Genomic DNA, 22752 nt, shown 5'->3' with positions numbered 1-22752 from the left:
TGCGAGCTTTAATATCTCACGCAGTTGAATATTCTTTATAATTTAAATATAAGAACATAATATATATGTTACTCAATGTTTGGAAGGAATTTGACTATATTTGTAAATATATCGGTTAGCAAGAATAGTAAAATTTTCACATCCAGATTTTTTTTACCCAAGTATTATTAATGTTTTTTTTTTGTTTTTGATATTGTTTTACTATAAATATAAACTATTATAATTCAGTTAATTATACAAATACTAACTGAATATGATAAAAAGCGTCGCCAACTTTCTATCATGTGACAAAATAGCTCGAAAGAACTTGTCATAGCTGTCCAGATATCATGAAACGAATTTCTCCTAAACCGACACTTTTAACAGCGATAGCTTGTCACAATTCATTGCAGGAATTGATATTTGCAATGTTATAATAGAAGTCCATTCAAAAATATATATATAAAGAAACTCTTCGTGTTTATTGTGTAGTAGTTTAAGTGTAGATAAAAACACTTGATGAGGATTTATGTGAGTCAAAAAACAAATATATATGTTTTTTGACTATATATGATAAAACAACTTAGATACTATATAGTGCATTATAGTTGTAGTTTGTTTTGCAAGCCCATTTGGGTAGGAACAACCCACTCATCACATATTCTTTCGCTGAAGTAGTATTGTTGATGGTGACTGAACCAATGTGACCAGGCACAAGAGGCATAGCATCTTAGTTTCCTAGGTGGCGTTTTGGAAATGTATGGGATCTTTAATATTTATTGCAGTGCCACTAACCATCAGGTGACCTATTTACAGCCTGACTTCCCACTTTAAAAAACTGCCTTGTAATATAAATTGATACAAAAAATATGCTCAAGTATTGTTGTTATGAAATGTCTATTATTATAATTGGCGCGTCTTGAAGGTAAGACCGACGGCAAACGACATAACGCTCACAGTCGTTGCTCTTCACTTCCTTGTGTGTATGTGGCGTATATAATGTTATTATAATTAAAAGAAAAATATATTTATTTCATAATTAAATGTATGTTTTTATTTATTTTTAGTCCATATTCATGTATTGGTTTTCTTTAATATAGTAAATTATTTCGATAGCCATCAATTTTAATGATTCTCATCCCTCGAAGGCCTCGTTTTCTTATAAATATTTCTATAAATTTTAAACAATATATCTAATGAACTCAATGAAAATAGTTTTAGTTATATTTATATTGCTTTCTAAAACAAAATTGTACTTGACTCAATATAGCGCGTTGACATGTTTCAGCAAAAACTTTATTTACGACCTATCGAAGTGGATTTATAGTAAGATATTAAATATACTCGTATACAATAGAGGTTTAACGTCGTTTTTAATAGTTTTTTTCTTATATTTATATCATGGCCGTGTTTTCCTTGACTTCGCGTATCTTGCATTTAATTTATTTTAATAAATATTTATGACCCCGCATCACACTATGTTACAGGAATATGGTTTTTAATAGTTATTATTAATATGTTTATAAATTTCCAGAAAGATACAGATGAATCATTTACACACGAACATTAAATAAATGTGTTCAGAAACTGTAAGCATATGAGGTTTAAGAATTTATTCTCAAAAAAAAAAAAGATTCACTTACATGAGAACAGTATGATAAATGTAAAGATGACAAAAAATATATTCGCCTTATAGATACTTAGTTAACGGAATGTAATATAGTAAAATAGATTTCACATATATATTTTTAACAAGTTAAAATGAAGTATTAAACGTTTTGTCTGTAACATACTATTCATTTCAGGTTTTGTAATTAATTATTAATTTTACACACTATTTCCATTTATCATCACAATAGAATACACATTGCTCACCCAGTAAGTCATATTTCCAGTACGATACATTAACGCTATTTGATTCCTATATCATTATAATATATCAAAATACATAACAGTTATATTTATGGAGACCATTACAATATGCTGGTACGCGAACGTGACCACAAACTACGTGTAATAAATTAACATACCACTTCATAATACTTTAATCGGGAAGCAGTTGGTACCGCAAAAAAGTAGCAATTGTTTATTTAAAAATGCATTCATTGCACGTTTTCCAAGCGACACTTACGTGAATTTATTGAGCAATTTATATTCCGAGACTGTAAGTCAACCGAGAATGATAACGAACACTGGAAAAGATTGATTGGAAATAAATACTGTTTTATTTTCAGTTACAAGGTGACTTGCAACTCAGTGACCTATATATTTATGTTTTGTATTCCAGTCTTGATATCATTATTCGATTATGAAATTTTATTGGTGGTAAGCTTTTATGGTATTCCGGGTAAGTATCATTCAAATATATTTTGTTCTACGCCCAAAAATTTATGTTTTGTTTTGATGTGTAAGTGATTATGATTTGTATTTCATTTCCATAAGTATTTGGTCCTTTTTTTAACGCTGGAAAAACGCCTTACGCGTTTCCCCACGGGAACAGTGGAGGGGTATGTGGGGCTCGCCGGTGACCAAGGCGCCGAGTGCGCCCCGAAAATCGGAATACCCACTAAAAAACCAGCGGTACCCTTTCCGTCTCAACGGGATCGCTTTCGCATGCTACCGTGGCGCTCTGACTAAGTATCTGGTCCTCCACCAACCTTTGATATAAATAAATAGTTAATTGACTGACACTACGGACAGTGACTGGTGTTGTGATGACTCGGGCGATACATTGACCGCCTAGGCGTGGTTTATGATTCTTGTTGTGCCTTTTTCTATCGTCCATCACTAAGCTCAAGGATTTATCATGAAAAAGCATTTTTCTTTTTTTTTAATTTAGTTAATTAAAAAACTTTGTTCATTCGATCTTCAAAAGCAGTTCGTCGGAAAATAGATTTTTCAAAAATCGAATTCTAGTTTATGTTTTGCTCGGCAAGCTCACTTTAAAAAAATCAGCTTACAAAGTTAGGACAAAATTTTCGAAAAAAACTGTAAACCATAGCGACCACGCTCACTTACGCTTATCGGCTTATCGGCGACACTAACGCGTGTGGTACGTTTTTTGTTTTAATATATCCGAAATTCGCGTATGCAACATACAAAAACTAGTCCAGTAATACCCCAGCTTACGCAAACTGGGAGTTATGGAATTTCTTATTTTGAACCATTTTTTCAAATCAAAGCGGATCAAATAGTATTTCGTCTAGAAATAAAAAAGTGTGAGTCTGTACTACCGCGTGATGCACAGTCACAAGCATACGGTAATACATCTTAGATGGCATCGTTTTGGTTTTGGGTTTTCGCAATATTCAATGTTACATTAAAAAAATACTTAAATACTGGCTATACTTTTTTTTACCTTTATTTTAATTAAAACAATAGATTTTTAGTTTTATTAATTATATATTACAGAATTATTTCAATAAAGCCTTAAACGTTTACAGATAAAAATTAAAAATAATGACTGCACAAATTGCAGCTACGTGAATGGTGGCAAGAATGCTAGTTATAGATTTTTTTGAACTTTTCAAATTTTACATAAAAATGTTTTTATAGCAAATATTCTGAGTTTTATTATTATTATTATTATATACCATAAATTCAAAGTTGTTACTGTAATTCGCCCACTCCTAGTCTAGGCCCTACTTTTGAGGGTTTGAAGTTTATTTCGACGCGCTGCTCTAATGCCGATTACAAATGTGACCGATTTCCACTCGATATATAAAGGTTTCATCACGATAAACTTCGACGAGCGCGTTATTAATTTAATTATAAACACAAATTAGGCACTTGAAAATTTTATGGTGTTTGTGCAGGTTTGGTTTAATCTTAGATATTTGTTTGTTTAAAAAAAGTTCAAAAACGTGACCGTGGGAATGAGAAACATCAAATATGATGGTTATTGAAATAATTTTAAATTTAAGAAGAGCAATAAATACATATGGAGTAAATCTATGGGAGCAGAGATGCGGTGGAGAGGTATGACGGATTAAGAGGGCATCATGCCCATTGCAGTCTCGGCATTCGAGGCGGTCTTACTCCAAAGCGCGCCAATTGGTGTTTTACATCAAAATTGAACTCCTGAGTTTCTTACTAGTTCTTCTCAGGACTAAGCTATTAATTTCCAAACTGGATATTTATGAAAATTTGACACATGTAGGTTCACTAACAATATTTTTGTTTAAAACCGAATTATTAAACAACTATAATATATATTGATGTATTTTTAAAAAAAGAATAATATTATTATAATATTGTTAGAAATGTCTTCCAATGGGGCGTGGCCCAGCGGCTCGGCTTGATCGCATGATGATCATCGTGGTGGGGATGGGCCTTGCCGAGCTCATCGGCCGGTCAAGCTGGCTTTAGACACTTCTGCTTGGACTCTCGGTTGTGACGGATATCTCATAAATAATATTTCGGTTGCTGGTTTTGATTCCTTTTTGCTATTTTTGTGTGTAAATTATTCGTGTCGATATACGTTTACTTTATTGTTGTGTAGTTGTTTTGATTTATCTCTTTTTAAAAACTTATTTCCATACTGATTTTTAATAATAATATTATAATTGTCGGCAGTGTTATTGGTGTGAGAAATTTCGAAGCATGGCATTCACGAAACAAATTAACTGAATTCCCTTTAAATATTTTTTCACACTACAAATATTTCAGTTCACATATTATTTATACGAGTACTAACACGAACAGAATTTGATAACTTGAACATTGAAACACATCCATTGTACAATCAAAGAAAAAATACTACGAAATAAAAATGATATGTTATAGGAACGTGCAAATGACGTTTGAAATGATATAAAATATCGTTCGCATAAGCCTGTACGTGATCTTACCGACTTGAGAGCGAAAACGTTGGCGAGAAATAAATGAACGGTAATTATGCGAATTGCTTTATATTGAACGAATTCAAACCTGTTTTGTTTCGAAACGCTTTATTTGCCTTTGAAGTAAGAACTATTATAGGGAAAAATATAATCCTACTAAAATATTTATCAACGATCTTAACGACTGTCTTATACCTATGAACTGATTTTCAATTTACTAGTGCAATACGCATCCAAGTCATATATCAACCGGATGCTGATACTAACAAGTGGAGTCCACTGAAACTAACCGAATAGTGGCTATCAATTTAGTAGTGATACCAACCAGACAAGCCTGGTCTACTACTGATCTGGTCTTACAAGGATGTGGCTTTCCAGAATACCATCTCAACTGATAGCAGTTCTCTTGCTATGTTTATTACCTAAGGTGCCAGTGTAAAAATTTACAAGATTTAAAAAAAAAATTAGTTCATTTATAAAAAATAATGACAGTAATAATCAAACATTAATTTTCTTATAAAAATAAGTCAATTATGAAGAAAAGGGAGATAATGTTCATAATAATCCACACGTTCACTGCGAATCTGCAATTGCAGTGGCTTCAATATTTCATTGTACTTCAGTCGATTATACAGATGTGGATTTAATTAAACTGTTGAATGTAATTAAACTAGTACACTGACAGTATATTAATCGAAATATACACTCTCATAGCGAATTTGATGTCAGGAACATGCATGTGTAGTACCAAGACGTTCAACATTGATATAACGTCGAAGTTATGTTATCTATTAAGATATCATATACTTGTTAGGGCTTTGTGCAAGCCTGCCTTGGTAGGTACCACCCACTCATCATGAATCCTACCGCCAAACAGCATTAGCAAGCCGCCGAAAATGACTATAAACGTATAATTATTTGTTTACTTGCACAGTATTACGCATTAGAGGATTTAACGATGACAAAAACTTTCAACTCAAAGAATGTCAAAAGTCATACTTAGTTAATACGAGTTTGAAACAACAAGAAAACTAGTATAAATATACAAAGTCAAATAAAATACCAAGACAGTATAAGTATGAAGGAGCATGCAACTTATAGTTCCGAAAGAAAATAATATATTTCCTTCCTCAGAAAGGCAACACTTTCAGGTATATTTGGCGTTCACCCAGACCTTTGCGCTACGGTTTTACACGATGATTTTATACATTTATCTTGACTTTTAAAATAGAGATAGAAAAATTCAGTACGTGATTTCTAAAATCGTCTATGAATTTTAATAACTCACCATGATATGTATTTTTACTTTTCTGTTACAATTGTACGTGAGCGCAAAATACTCTGCTGCAAAAGGTTTCAAATAATTTGAAGCTGTTGAAAGAAGCAAAGTAACAGCTTCCGAAGGTCCCACTGCAACAGCAGCTAGGCTAATGCCTCTTTTACATTTAAGGGGAAATCAAGTTCTCAAATTATTATTGATGATATAAATCAAATTAACACAACAAAACTACCCATAATAATTATTCGAATGCAATAAGAATTAGTATTCGATTTTCATATAGGATACATACATTTGGTTAATAAGAATAACAGCTGATTTTCTTATCGGTGCTTCTCGGCAAATTCTAGATTCCAAACCAGTATTAACTTGCAATTTAAAGGATTCCAAAACGTAAAATAATATTTTAATACGAAAATGTAACAAGCAAAATCGTGACTAACTCCAATTTTTACAACAAGCGGTTTCCTTGAGAAGCGCAGTCTAGAATAATAATAAAGGAATTTACGTCTAATAAGTTTTAGGAATAGTTTTGCATTGACGTGGCCTTTTGCTGATTTATTCACAATTTAATGCATATGAGTAATCTTATCAGCCTCTTTATTACCATGTTTGGCACATGGAAAATTAAAGAATAAGTTATGTATGAACCTTCGATTCGAGGAGAAAGTTCAAGAAAAAAATATATTTGATATTAAATAAATTATCAACCTCCCGGTGGTAAAAGGCTTTGTGCAAGCCCATCTGGGTGGGTACCACGCACTCATCAGATATTCTGCCGCTAAACATAATACTTAGTATTGTAATGTTCCGATTTGAAGGGTGAGTGAGCCAGTGTAACTACAGGCACAAAGGACATAGCATCTTAATTCCTAAGGTTGGTGGCGCATTGGCAATATGAGGAATGATAATTATTTCTTATATCGCCAATGTCTATGGACGGTGGTGACCACTTAACATCAGGTGACCCATTTACACGTTCGAATACCTATAACATAAAAAATCAACCTAAATTGGTGGGAGGGCTACGAGCGTATGAGTAGGTACCCATTCATAACATATTCTACCACCAATCAGCGATAATTATTATTATCCTTTTCCAGTTAGAAGGGTGAGTCAACCAATATTACTACAGCTAATATGGACATATGTAGTTACATAGTTTCCAAGGTTGATGACACATTGGCGATGTAAGGAGTCGCTTGAAATACAGTTGCAAAATTAGGTTCTTGTAGACTAAAAAAGTAAGATAAGAGAAAGGCCACCATGAGCAGGTTTTGCAACTGATTTCAATTCGTTGCTGCAATATAAGTTGCCAAAAAATATAGCGAAATTAAGTACATGAAAATTCAATGGTGCTCGGTCGAACGTGTAATCATTGTAACCATTAAGCCAGCAGTAATAAATAATAAATATAGATAGTAAATAAACTTACATAATTGTTGACTAAATAGTATTTATAATAACTTCAACGGGCAAAGCGTTTGCAAACAATATATATTTTGCACTTGAAACGCTTTAATTTTCTATTACAAAACTGTCCATATTTACATAGTTTAGTATGAATATTCGCTAACAGGTAAACACTTCTGATTACCCAAAAGCAATCAACAATATACGGAATGGAAAATAAAGCTATCACTCTAAATACCTCCCTCGGAAATTCAACTAATATTTAATACAAATACAAATTTCATGTATTTGTTCTTGAATACTAATTTTGTAAACGTTATGTTAACTGATTTGTTAAAAGGTTAGTTTATACGACTGTGTGATTGCAAGGGATTGGTCTAATTAATAAAGCTTTCTGAATTGGTATGGAAATTATCAGTGGCAGCAGTGCTATCCTGTAAGAAATCACTTATGGTGATACAATATTTTGATGCGTGTATTATTGTAATGTTATAATTAATTATTATAATCAATGTCGCATATCACTTTCTGACATTTCACGACCGTTTTCTTTGGTGAGTTTAGTTTGTTCTCACTGAAAGAATAGCCCTTCAGCACAGCTGATGCAATTGGTATTTGTGAAAGTTGTCGTCCCACTGGCGTTTGAGAGTGTTTTAATAAAAAGTTTACTTATGTATGCACAAGCTTAGATGGCTAGTCAAGTGCGTGCTCCTAATAATGCACTATATTCGTAACATATCCTGAAATTTGGTCATTATTATACTAAGAAAGATAAAGAATCGGTAAAAGAAAAGTTACTAAATAAAATTTAAATTCCGAATAACTATGAGTAACATAAAATTAACAAACAATAAAAATAATTCAAGAATTTTATAACTAAAAATTGTATTCCATTTGTGATGAAGCCCAACAAGTGGTTAACCAGCGTGAGTGATTTTTGAATATTTGACAGCAAAAAAATATCATCAGAAAGTTAGCAAGTCTTCATTGTCCTACCTTTATCATTCCTAAGAAGTACCAAAAGTAAAATAAGCATATGTTTACACCGGTCTGTCAGATTATATTTATATTTGTCAATGGTAGCTTTACTCAACAATTTCTGTTTGTCCCAGGTGCCTCGCTAATTAAACTATGCTAATAACCACGGACAATTTAACTGAAATTTTGCACACATTGAATGCCTTTGACAATACAATCTAATATTCTTGTTTTATTATATATTTGCTTGTTTATAATTTAATTTATTCTTACACGTATAATTTACAAGATTTCGATGGAATTAAAAAATATTAAAAAATAACAATTTCAGATTAATTTTATTACAAAGATTAAAAAAAATATTATAATGAAAATAAAAAAATTAGTAACAGCTTTTGAAAACAGCGTCACTAGCCGTCATCCAATCAAACGTCGTGGTTGAAAAACAACTAGCAAGCCGGTGTTATTCCAAACAACAAACACTTTGCGAGCGCGGTCATTGAAATGGCACAGGCACATTTCCACGCCCGTGACAACGCCGACAAGTGTTGGAAAAAAAAATATTTTCCAACAAAACAACCGTGTATAAGCGTGTATATAAAACCGTGTTTTCGCTTTTTGCATATACCAGTTTTGCACCTGTAAAAATAAACGTTTGACGTCGTGAAATTTACGTGCTACCCAAACAAAACCTTACTTACATTTATAGATTTATTAATTTAACATACACTCTGACGTTTCAGTTCTGGTATATCGAATATTTTGAAATTGTTTTTAAAACATGATTTACCACTGAATATCATAAAAATATTTTTTTTTATGTAGTAACGGTAGGCGGACGGGCAAATAGGACCACCAGTGCCTATAGACATTGGCATTGTTAGAAATATGCCATTCCTTCCATCGCCATTGCACCACCAACCTTGGGAATTAAGATGTTATATCTTTTGTGCCTGTAGTTACACTGGCTCACTCACCCTTCAAATTGGAACATGACAATACTAAGTATTATGTTTGGCGGTAAAATATTTAATGAATAGGTGTAACCTACCCAGACGTGTTTGCAGAAAGCCCTACTTTATTCACCACCATGTACCATAAATTCTTGGTGGAGAATAAAACATCGTGTAGAAATTTACATAGCACTGTTATATAATTCTATTTCATCATAAGAAATGGAATTATATAAGAGTGCCCCAAATACCATTAATATATACTGCACCAGTTATAAAATAAAAATAAATTATTGAATGTGTCCTTTTTCAATTTTTCATATATTTTGTCTGCAATATAACGTATTGATACTAAAGATTTCTTTTTTTTAATACAATTTACTTTCCAACATTAATTTAATTCTAATATTTAATATTCTTATTAAGTCATAGAACTGTTTATAAGACACTGTCATTTAATATTCAATCTTGGATTTTCCATGGGGCGAATGGTAATTAGGAACAAAAGGACTATTGTTTAAAAAACTGGCACTGTTAAAAAAAACTAATTAATTGATATTATTTAGGGCACTTATAAAACAATGGATATTTTAATTAGTAACATCTTTTAAGCATCGTTAATTTAATAACTTAGATAGCGAAAATTATAATTAGAATACAAATTAAGGATCATCTTAATTATGCTCCTACTTGATACTAAGGCTGTCGAAATTTGAAGAAGATCAAGATACAAAAAATGAAAATTTAAACAAAACTCGATGAGTGATTCGAGCTGTTCTTTGTTATTGGCTTGAGTTTTAAGAGTGCACCTAAAAGCCAGCAAAATTTCATATTTTGTCTGCGTGTCCCTTACACGCCTCTCTCAGTACGCGATGTCATTTCTATGTGCAACGACCTGCTGTATTTTTTTATTGTCGCCAATATTATACATATTATTCTGATCTAGTTTTGCTATGTATAATAATATGATACTTAATACAAAGCGCTGTCAATTTTTTTTTTCCGTAGACCTCTCGTGTCAACAGCACCACAGAGACTGATTAAAGAAACAAATGTGTGTGTGAAGTATGGATGACATTTACAATTGAAATGAAAGATGATCGCGTGAGATGTTGAAAATTGACATGCTATTTCGTTGTGAGTATTTTTTAAATTTTATAATTTTTATAATAAATATAGCGTAACATTTCTAGATCGTTTTCTGTGGTGAGTTTCGAGTTTGTTCTTACAGAATAGCTACAATAGTTTCTGAGTTTAGCACTGGCTTCAGAGAACTGTCTAACAAAGCTTTGCAATACATATAACTTTTATTAAAAATATAATTATTATTCACTATTATGGAATTCTTTTTCTTTTTTAAGCTACTTTTTTTATTACGGTGTTATTACGTCATAATAATATTTTCATGTCAAACGTTAAGATAAACAAAATTGTACTTAAAACACACTCATAAACGTGTTTATGATAACACAACAGTAAGAATATATTTTCATATTAAGAAAACAAATTCAATAGACGTTGTTGACAAGAACCGAGAAGAAATGAAGCGACAATGTTATTTGTTATTAAGTCTTAAAATTCAGGTAAAAGGGCAAAGGTAAATTTACCTAAGGTAATAAAATATGGGATGTTTATTTGGTTGAAATTGGATAGTAGTGAAGATAAGGAACATTGCTGGTTCGTGGGATACTTTTTAACCTATTTGTCTTTTACCGTTTTTTATGCTTCATTATTATATTGTTTGTTTTTCCTGTTTTCATTTTATTGTTCGAAATAATAAATATTTTTATAGTTTTAACGTCTGTTCATAAAACTAAACTGTTATTGTCTGCTTGTGAAATATGATAATGACATTTTTTTAAGACCAACGAAGCGTTTTATTAACATAAAAAAAATATTTACATGAAAGACATTGGGCGAAAAAAACTATGAAGTTTTCAAGAGGTTTTTACATATAAGGAAAGTTTTTTTTACTTTTATTTAACATGTCGGTAGATTGCCATTCGGGCCACGCAATGGTAAGTGGTCCTTCCTAACTACTCTAACTCTACTCACCTTCCAAACCGGAATACAATAATACTAAGTATTGCTTCTTAGCGGTATTGATATTTAATGAGTGGGTGGTACCTAGAAACGGGCTTGCACTACCTACCACCAAGTGTATAATATATAATATAAGCCAATATGTGAATTTATATATCTTTTACTAAAGTTGTTTTAATATTAAATATTAACATAGTAGTTTTAACAATTGCAAATCGCATTACTATATTTGACACGCGATTAAAATAAATATTTTATTGTAATATATCATACATTACATACATATATATATAGTTATATACAATAGACAATAAACACATTATTAAATATTACTAATTTAACTGTGTGTATAATTCATCAATCAATCAATCAATAGCCATCCGTAGTCCACTGCTGAGCATAGGCCTCTTCCAAGGTGCCCCAAAGCTCCCGGTTCTCCGCCTTCCGTACAGTCGGTTCCCGCCACCGTCCTACGACATACGTGACCAGCCCACTGCCACTTCAGCCTGCTAATTTTGCAAGCTATGTCGGTGACTCCGGTTCTTCTCTGGATAATCTCATTTCTGATCTTATCCTTCAAAGATACTCCGAGCATAGCTAGCTGAGTGACTTTGAATTTGTGAACTAGTCCGCAGTTAGTGTCCACGTTTCGGCACATATAATTACTGAATTATAATTCAGCAATATCGTAATACAAGATGCTATCACGTGCCATCACACAAAAAAAATATCAAAATGTCAAAGCTCAAAATCTATCAAGGATACATAAGTAAGGTCGTTGTTCTACATATTGCACAATAAATCAATTAACCCATTACACCAGTTACTTAGTCGTCATTTGTATTTCATATTTGGCGCGTTATCATAAGGCGAAGACTCTGCTATATGGCCGATACGTGCCAAAAGAATATTTTCTTACAAATATATCTTTGTATTTCTTGGTAATAAATAATATATACAGCAGTTAACCTTTTTAATAGACTATGATATACGAAATGTGGGGCATATTTTGTACTAGTTTTGGTTGTATTTTTATTCGCAATAAAATAAATTGGAACATGATATGTTCTCATGGGGTTCTAAGGTTTTTTTTTAACAATTTGCGTAATTTATTACTCATTAACTTGGACAAGCACCACTGAATTTACATGTGACTTATTTGTTTTCATAATTTATTTCCGCAGTGAAAAAAAAAACGCGTGAGAAATCTTGCATGTGTCGGATGAAAATCCACATGTGTATCCACCAACTCGCAAAAGGGGATTAGCCCAGCAGTGGGATATTTACAAATAGTTACTTTTTTTAGAGGTAAAACTGTTAGATGCTATTATGTATGAACATACTCAAAACTCACCGATATAAAAGAACAATAATTATAATATTTACCAACATTTCACAAGTGTGATGTGATAATGCAGATAGTTCAATCTATCCTATATTATATATGTGTATTTTTGCAAATTTTTGTAACGATGCCATCGAAGTCTAAAAACCAATCAATCAGCAACTGTCGGATTACTATTGAACTGATAATAGTATTATATTGAAATCCTAAAACTGATTTCAGTAGAACACGCTTGCATGTGTCCTTACAATAGTGAATACCACCTGAACGGTACGTTTTCTATTCACGCTCCAACAATACGGCAGCTGGGATTAACAATGACGAGCGAGCAATCAACGCGAAACTCAATCCTAAATCCAGTAATATTTGTCTTTGAATGCAATGCTAACGGAATACTAAAGAACGGCTTGTTTTTTATCCAAATTTTGTTTATTTGAAAATTTTTAACATGCAATAAAATAGAATACAAATATGCTTTATTGTAAAAAAAAAGGTTAGCGAATGGGCCACCATACCTAACCCCCCAATACCAAGCCCACTATATATATTTGTTTTTAAGTTTTACTGTCAAGAAGTTACTAGTAGCTGCACGGAACTTGGAAGTTGGCCGTGTTTATAGTCACGTTCCTCGGAAAGCGCTTCAATGCGTTGGTCTTGCACATGATCTCTCTCAGTTTTTTTATATAGTTTAGGTGGGCTAGCTTATGGGCTACCTAATAGTAAGAGGTAACCAACGTCCATTGGCATTGCAAGAAATGTTAACAATCGCCTACATCGCCAATGAGCCACCAACCTTGGGCGCTAAGAGGTTATGTTCATTGTGCTTGTAATTATACTGGCTCACTCACCCTTCAAACCAGAGCACAACAATACCATGTACTGCTGCTTTGCGGTAGAACATCTAATACTCATTAACCGTGTGGTATTTACACGGATGAGCTTGCACAAAACCCTATCACCAGTCATGTTGGAATGTCTTCCCGGATTATGGGATTGAGGGAATGTAAAGTGCACCTATGTTATGCGCACTATAAGATATCCGGTGGATTTGGCTAATCTCCGATAAGTCACCTTGTTTGATATGGCTTCAACCGTCATTAATTAGAAGGTCATAATTATTCTGAATACATTTGAAACTTAAGTTTACAAACGAAGAACACTCCAATAATCTAATCTAATCATAAACATGATGTCATATCTTTAAAAAAATGATTATTCTGTAATATTAAATATAAATTTACGTATATACTCGCAAGTTCTTTTACAAGTGATTGTAAAGTATCGAACACACCTACGATAAAAACGTCGCGGAAGCAACGAAGACGTCATCTCTATACAGCTACGGCTACACGTATAACAATGACAGTTCGCTTCGTTAGTTAATGTCTAAGTCTAGACGCCAAGCTGTTGTTGAAGGCATCACCAACTTTATCCACGTTTTGGGAAATACTTCATATTGACCAGTATAATACAACTACACGCAATAGTGCTTTATGATCTAAATCGATATAAAGTTTAAAGACAAGGATTTTTATAACAAAAGAAAAAAACGATTTATTAATATTAAATGGAAGTAAATGTTTTTATACTCCGAACTGGTGATCAATTAAAAGTTGGTTTGAAATAACTATAAAATGGTAAAAGTACTGTTTGAAATGAGCACTAGTGAATATAATATGGGTTATTTAATTTCCTATAATATAAGAAAGAGACTATTACAGTATATAGACAATATAGTTGGTGGCGATAAGTAATGATTGAAATATCTTACAGCTTCAATGTTTTTGGGCGATGGTGACAACTAACCATCAGACGGCTATTTTGCCAGTTTACTTATTACATTTCGAGGGTCGAGAATCTCGAGTAAAAAAGGTGTCCATATGTAAAATTATTATTATGTGAAAAGTTCGCAACGTTTCGTTCAGACTTGTTAACGTCAGTGTGTTCACTCCCTATCAAAACAATAAGTCACTTTCATGAATAGCACAATGTTATTCCGACACTATTGTATCATACTTTCACAATATAAAAATTTATGGACCAGTTTTCAGTAAACATTTTTGACATAAAATTATTTTGAGCTTAGCTTGTAATTGAATATCAAAGTCAGTTTAGGTTAATAAAAAGTTGTAGTGCAGTGGTTTGAGGATGAACCTATCAAAAACGAAGATCGTGGTGTTATCTAAACATAGCTTCGATGACATTGCTATCATTGTAGCAGGCCAAAAAATTGAGACGGTGCGCAAGTACAAATATCTGGGGACATGGCTTAATGACACCTGGAGCTGTAAACAGGAGGTAAAGACTCGCATCGAAATAGCTCGAAGTGCCTTCTGCACGTTGAAAAAAGTACTCTGCAATCGCAAACTTAAGATCCCTGTGCGCATACGACTCCTACATTGTTACATCTGGCCTATACTTCTTTACGGATGCGAGGTGTGGACAATTAAAGAAGACCTCAAAAAACGTATAGAAGCTTTCGACATGTGGGTATATAGACGTATGTTGGCCATTAGTTGGACTCAAAAGTTCTTGAACGTGGAAGTTCTGCGACGCGTCAACCAAAAACGACAACTTTTGGAGACTGTCAAGAAGAGAAAAGTTGCATATCACGGACACGTGCTTAGGCATGAAAGATATGAACTTTTGCAACTGATTATGATGGGAAAAGTTGCCGGAAGGAGAGCTGTTGGGCGCAGAAAAAGTCTTGGCTGTGCGACTTCCGTGAATGAACGGGAATCGCGAGTGCTGCCGAACTCTTTCGCCTCGCGAAGAAAAGGAAGGAGTATTTAAAGCTGACTGCCAATCTTCGCTAGTCGGTGTGGCACTCGAAGAAGAAGAAGAAAAGTTGTAGGTCGATTTTCGTATTTTATTTGGTAATAGTTACCCATCTAAACGTTTCTATTAAAGGACAATAATTTGTTTTTTTATTACAAAGTTTTCGAATATGGTATAGTTTTAACCTTTAAACTATAAAATATGACTATAGCGATGTTTTTATGACCAATTTCGAAAACGACGGTTATGCTGAAGATATATTAAAGTGATTTCTACAATCTTTGAAGATCTTCGGTCCCGTAGCTGTTCTGGTAACGTATACAATTTACTTTTAACATATAAAGGGAGTCCTACATATGGATTTGATGGTGAGTGGTCACGTCTACACATAAACCGTTTTTATGTATATTGTTTATGCCTTTCCATGGACACCTTAATATCTAAGATGTTATTTCTTTGATCCTCTTAAACTCACCCTTTCATACGGAACAGAAATACATGTTATTTCACGTATCTCAAATATCACATTCGTATTCCATTTTTGAAATAATATTTATAATTAAATTGTCTGACGGATGAAATGTACACGACGGAGTCAAAATGAAAAATGGAATAAACATCGTATGTACAGAATTTAGCACAAACAGTCGGACTACAATATTTATCCCTTGGCGATTTATTAGTGATCCGCAAAGTCAACACGCTAACAAAAAATTTACGAGTCAACAAAACTATTTTTATTGACACAATTTCACCAGCAATAAAAATTGTCTGATTTTAAAATACATGTCGCTACAGGCGATTTATTAAGTTTCTATTCTTTACAGTATGTTATTTGTAAACATATTTAAAATAAAAATATTTACTATGTAATTTTATTAAAACAAAGACACCTATACAATTTCTCCATTAAATAAAATTTTTACGTAAATAAAATAAATAATAACTGTGGATCTAGCAGAGTACACTCAAGTCTTATCATATCATCTTCACAATATAAAACTTTTTATTAAGAGCATCCATCGATTGGGCACGTAAAATTCTTAACCACCAGTCTTACAATCAATTCACTCCCAAGGAAGATCAGGTAGCATTTTATGATCATGTTTAAAAGCTACTGACTCAAATAAATACGATAAGAACAAAAAAAAAATGAATGGTAATGTTGATGATGAAACGGTGAAGATACAAGTATTGTTCTTACTAATATAGTTGATATGAAAAATATTTTATCTGTTTTTGTGTGTTGAAAAGCAATAAATGGATTTAATAATGATGTATGTATATATATGTTGTGTCAATGCTTACACAGATGGTAAAGAGAACCATTAACACAGCCAAAGTCAATATTCACGCAGTCAGACATAATTCGTTAAAATTATAAAAAATTACAAAGTTTTTTTTTTTATATATAGAATAGGAAGGCGGACGAGCATATGAGTCACCTGATGGTAAGTGATCACCAACGCCCTTAGACATTGGTTTTATAAGAAATGTCAATCATCGCTTACATAGACAATGCGCCATATTTTTGGGAACTAAGATTTTATGTCCCTTGAACCTGTAATTACACTGGCTCACTCACCCTTCAAACCGGAACACAACAATATCAAGTACTGCTGTTTTGCGGTAGAATATCTGATGAGTGGGTGGTACCTATCCAGACGAGCTTGCACAAAGCCCTAATACCAGTTAAATTTTTTATAGCATAATATTAAATATCAAGAGAAACCAGAGAAGGCGCAGAGAGGAAATAGTGCCAGAGTCTTGGGCACAATGCCACAGGACAATCTTTTAGACGGCGTGTTTTTCCTATAAATTTGTAATGCGTATATATTTTTTAATATATATTATAAAAATGACTGGATAAAATAAATACATCAGAATAATATCAAGAGTAAAAACTAATATTTTCACTAACTTCCAACATTAAAAAAAACGGGTTCTCACTTTCCACTCGTCCGGCTCATTTCCAATTCCATTTTAAATAAAACAATCATAAAACCACAGTTTTATGAATGTATGAATTCTGCCGCGCGAGCTAAAACTTCTATACTTTTCATAAATACTGAATTCGCAATTAGCGTTATTGGTAATAGAGTTCAGAAATGCTTGCAAATGAAACTTAGGAACTAGTTATTCGGGTAGATATAAATTGCAATTGTGGCAACGGATTGGATTGCGTGAGGCACGATTTGTGTTCTCACTCTAACTTCCAATAGTTCCAAGGTATCCTTATAACTTGAAGTTTGAACATACTTACGAGTATGTGTAATTCCAAGATTATTCAGCTGAGAATTTCAAGTCTTTAGATTTTTGGTTTTTGTAGAAGTTAAATCCATGTCTACACATGATTTTCGAATTATATTAGCAATGGGTTTCTGGAAGCATCACTAATGGACTGAAATGGAATGGAAATAATTTCCATTATCTGTTGAATAAGCAATCTGACTACTTCATTGATATAGTAGCCAGTTTATAAAGCCACAGATTCTGGGATCAACCCCCTTATTCGGGCAGTAAAACTTATTGGGATTTCTGTCCAGTTTCAGTAGCAGCTCGGAGCTTGGAAATTGACGCCTATCTCTATGAGGGTTGGATTTGCCGTCCGGCTGCATTTTTCTAGTCTCCCTTGAGAATAACTGTCGCGGCCGAAATCATTCAAGAGGATATCTTAATCTTTAAATATGATAAATCTAATAAATCAAAATTGATTTTAAAAAACTATGTATAGCTAATTTTTGGTAACAGTTGTAAGTATTTGATTTTAACCCTTAGTTTAGAAAGAACAATGATTATTATTGGTCTATTGAAGATAGAAAAGCATCGCAAAAATACAACTCGGTATTCGATAACAATAATATATCTATCAAATCAATGTTCATGCAATAGCAGACGCCAAATCTGAAGAAAATGTAGATATTCCAATAGTGTATTATGCGCTACGGTTTATGAATCGAGAGAACTCTGCCATCGGACTTTCATTCAAATTCAATTTGTTAAGTTTGTTTTCTCGTTTCGATATCTCTTCAGTTTTCTTTGCATAACTTTCTTTTGTAGTTATGTTTAATAATGTTTTGAAAATAGTTTCTAGTAGTTTTTTTTTATAAAAACCTAGTACTAACAAAATAGTTTGGAAATAAATAGATTTGCGATTTGATCGTTAGATCATTATTGTCAAGTCTGATGATGGATTTGAAATTTCAGATATTAGATATTGATGCCGATATATTGCTAATATTATAAAAAAAAAAGATTATGGCTTTAAAAAAATGTTTTCACTTTATGACCACATAGAAGAACAAAACAATAAATATTTCTACAATGGATAGAAGATATATAACATGTTGTTCTAGCTAAATATAACATAATCACCCTTCTCTTAAACCTTGAGTGTCAGAAGAGCCGAACAAGGAAATATTAGCTCCATTGCATATATCAACTAAGGACCAGTTTGATGCTAGAGAAGAAACTCACCAGATAAAATATTCCTATAAAGGGTTGCATCAAGCGGGTGGCCGACCCCAAGACTTTGCCAATTTTTGCTTACCCCTATCCTATAAAAAAGGGTATGGAAAGCAAGCGTCGAAGATAATAAAAGCATCTTGGATTATTATGCCCACTATAATAACTTAGACTATTTCGATTAAATAAACCTTAAAGTACCATTCAAATAATTCCCTTAAGCAATTTCACGTCAAACTTTTCAGAATAAGAATAAATCATACAAATGAATCCAGCTTACCTGTTCAAATATTCGCAAAAGTGAAATGGAACGGAGTCAGGTATTTCTTAACGTAAATTTGCCAGATCTAGAAAAATCCTGCACGAATAGGTTTTTCGAGACAACCAGATTTATTTCGATCACATTTTACAATTGTAGCGAACCGTTTCCAAATTGTATTGTGCGCTATTTTATTTTGTTCCTCGTCTACAGATGCATATCATGAGATTTAAGAAATGTTCTGAAATAGCATTGTTTTTGTCATTTTTATTGTTCACAATATAAGTTTTATTTTTATCCGAAATCACAGCCAAGGGAAGTAAAGTGCTAACTGCTTTATCATCCTGAATATTAGCGTCACTTTATCATCACATTGACACAACCTCTTGTATTTCACAAACTTAGACTTTTTGGTTAAAACATAATATTAACGTTGAACGGATAATTCCTATGAAACTCCCGAACACACGTGACACAGAGTGAGATAAATATGACACAGTTACAACAAAGCAGCGCATCGTCGAACAGATGTGATCGAAGCAAATGAGCCCGCGGTTGTTGGTAACATTAGTTTTCTTGATGGTAAGGCTTTGTGCGAGTCTGACTGGGTAAGTAGCACCCACTCGTTAAATATTTTACCAACAAACCGCATAATTTTGTATTGTAAAGTATTATTGTCTTTTAGTTTGAAGTGTGAATATTTTAAAGTATTAATGTATTCCAGTTTCAAGTGTGAGTGAGCCAATGTGACAAAATATCTTAGTTCCTAAGGTTAGTGGCGCATTGGCGATGTAAGGAATGGTTAATATTTTTTACAGAACCTACTTACCATCAGGTTACCTATTTGCCCATCCACATTCCAATTTATATGGAAAAATTTATTTTTAATTATTTTTAATTGATTTTTTTACTGAAATAAAATATGAGATGCAATTATATCAAAACCACTTATTTTAATATTTATGCGTTAATAGTTGTTTTCTAGTAATCCAGCAGTTATTTAACTATAATTAATTTTATTTCATTTAATACCGAAACTGAATTAAGCTGCTATGTATAAAATAGAGTTTGACAATTAAAAATATTAATTTTTATGTTAAATTAGCTTTCCATACAGACACTTTAAATGGGTAAAATTTTATACCGAGTCATTTTATTATTAGTGAGATGATGGCGATGATGAGTGATTGCGCAACTGCGCAGATCGTAACATAGTGCACAAGTGTGTGCGCAAACACCAATGGGACGTTAATTCGACACGGCCGGAAAGAGTTTAAGCGCAGGACTAACGGGTTTACGTGCTTTGGCCGATCTGGGGCTTGAATCCAGGACCTCGGGACCTGTGGCCTTATAAATAGCCATTAGAAAACCGTTACCGTTAACTAGTTAGATATAAACATTAACATACGACATTATAGTGTACGGGATGTACCTATCCTCCTGAAACTATAATCAAGAATAGTGTGAAAGTTCCATATCAACTGTAACTGTACATACAGTAGTTTTTGCGCGAAAGCGGAGAAAGCAAACAAACATAACCTATCTCTTCATAATTAGCATCACAAGTATAAAATAAATTAAAATCGAAAACATTTTAAACATATTTTAATTAAAAATCATGTATGTCTACAAAAACACGTGTATATTTGTGTATAAAATTAATTTATGATTTTGTTTGTCTATTAATCGGTATGTCCACCACGAATTGCAATGTCCTTTTATATTTTTTTTACTCTACAATCAATCAATCTTCAAGCAAGTGCTACAAATATCTACATATATTTAACTCAATCGGATTTATGATGCGTGAACCCAAACTAAAACAAGTTAGTTTTTGTAATTAAGATTTTTGTAATTAGATTTTGTAATTAATATTACGAATGAATTCAATGATATATTTTCTCAATTAAGTCTTATATTGCTAAGTTTTTTTATTAAACAACTGCCTAAAAAGGAGCGTAATTTTTTCACGGTTCATGTATGTGAGTTTTTTTTTTCACTATAAATATTAAATGCCTGAACAGATTCGGCCGTTATATTGTAAACGTTAGAATTCTTAACTGTTGCCCTATTGATTCAAAAAAATCTGTATGAAGGCTAAATATTTAAATCATGAACTTACCTTTAATCGCTTTACTTTTAACTCGGATCAGGCGTTCTTAATCTTCTTAGAGACACCTGTAACGAAAAAAAAAATTATTATACATAAAGATGTTTCAGACTTCGTTTTAATTATTTAAAGTCCACTCTACTACATCAATACTAGCGACTAGGTATAGCAAAAGTAATGTAACTGTACTGGTTATATACTTATATATAAAGTTGTCTTCAATTAAGTTCCGTAAGAAAATAATTTTATTTAATTTTATTTAAATTTTATCTCTTGTCTTCTTTCGTTTTGATTTTGCTTTTAATTTTGGTAACATTAATATTTTTTAATTGCATCCAGCCATGAAAATGTTTTACCTGAATTTAAACTAAATATGTGTTAATATTTTTTACCTTAATAGGTTTTGTATCTTTTTCAATGCATAAAAATGTTTTTATATTAATTTGGTAAATACTCCTGGTGAAGCAAATAAAAAAAATACTTTTTCTTTGTATGTTTGTTCTTCATTGTATTGAATATAACATTTAATAAAAATCTTGTTTTTTTTTGGAAACGTAAAGAGGAAAATCATAAAAAAAAAACATTTTTATTTATTTAAATTTGTATTATAAAACCAGTCAGTAGTAATTAAATAACTAATATCCAAATACAAATTATATAGTCCAAGTCGGATGACTTCCAGAGCCAGGGTATTTAATTCAGTAATAAAATCACGTTGTTCATTAAATATATTTTACCAATGAAATTTAAAGTTAATATTAAAAAATATATATAAAAGTATTAATCAGTATTCATTCATTTATTATTTTAAAGTCTATTCGAATAAACAACGTGTTTCATTTAAGCTTTTGAATTACAATTAAGGGCTTATATGTAAAAGCCAGAACCAAAATTCAAGATATATGCAAAATAAACATAAGAAACATATCTGAAATATGAAAAATATAATATTATTAGAAGTATTAAGAAAATTATTTTAGTCAAAGATCTCATATGTTTTAGCATCACATTGAAATCAATGTATTTTAATAAAACATATCAATTCGTCGAAATATAAGACATTGTTTTTCTAGAAAATGTCGGATCTCCCAGGAGATTAATCGACGAACTGTGTCTAATACGTCTAAAATCCACGCAAGTGTAATGACATACAAAAAATTATAATACGCTATATCTTAAGCAAGTTTTATATAACTTTAGAAAATATGGTCCCCGTTTTCCTCGTATGATTTGCGATTTTTTTCAGTTATTAATTTTGGAATATACTTACAGATCCTAGTTTATAAAAATAAAGTATCATTCTATGAAC

General features: G+C 32.1%; 1 protein-coding gene across 1 annotated transcript in view; it reads right to left on the bottom strand.

Annotated features, from left to right (window-relative positions):
- LOC126769409 (connectin-like) overlaps nucleotides 1–21505 on the bottom strand; it is a 146081-nt gene extending 124576 nt beyond the window's left edge. The window contains exon 1 of the mRNA XM_050488170.1: nucleotides 21456–21505. The gene's annotated coding sequence lies outside the window, so the exon portion shown is untranslated. The remainder of the gene's footprint in view (nucleotides 1–21455) is intronic.
- Between the last annotated feature and the right edge of the window lie 1247 nt (nucleotides 21506–22752).

This window comes from Nymphalis io, chromosome 7 (genome assembly GCF_905147045.1).
Source record: "Nymphalis io chromosome 7, ilAglIoxx1.1, whole genome shotgun sequence".
Classification (NCBI taxonomy): Eukaryota; Metazoa; Arthropoda; class Insecta; order Lepidoptera; family Nymphalidae; genus Nymphalis; species Nymphalis io.
This window is presented reverse-complemented; position numbering and strand designations above follow the sequence as displayed.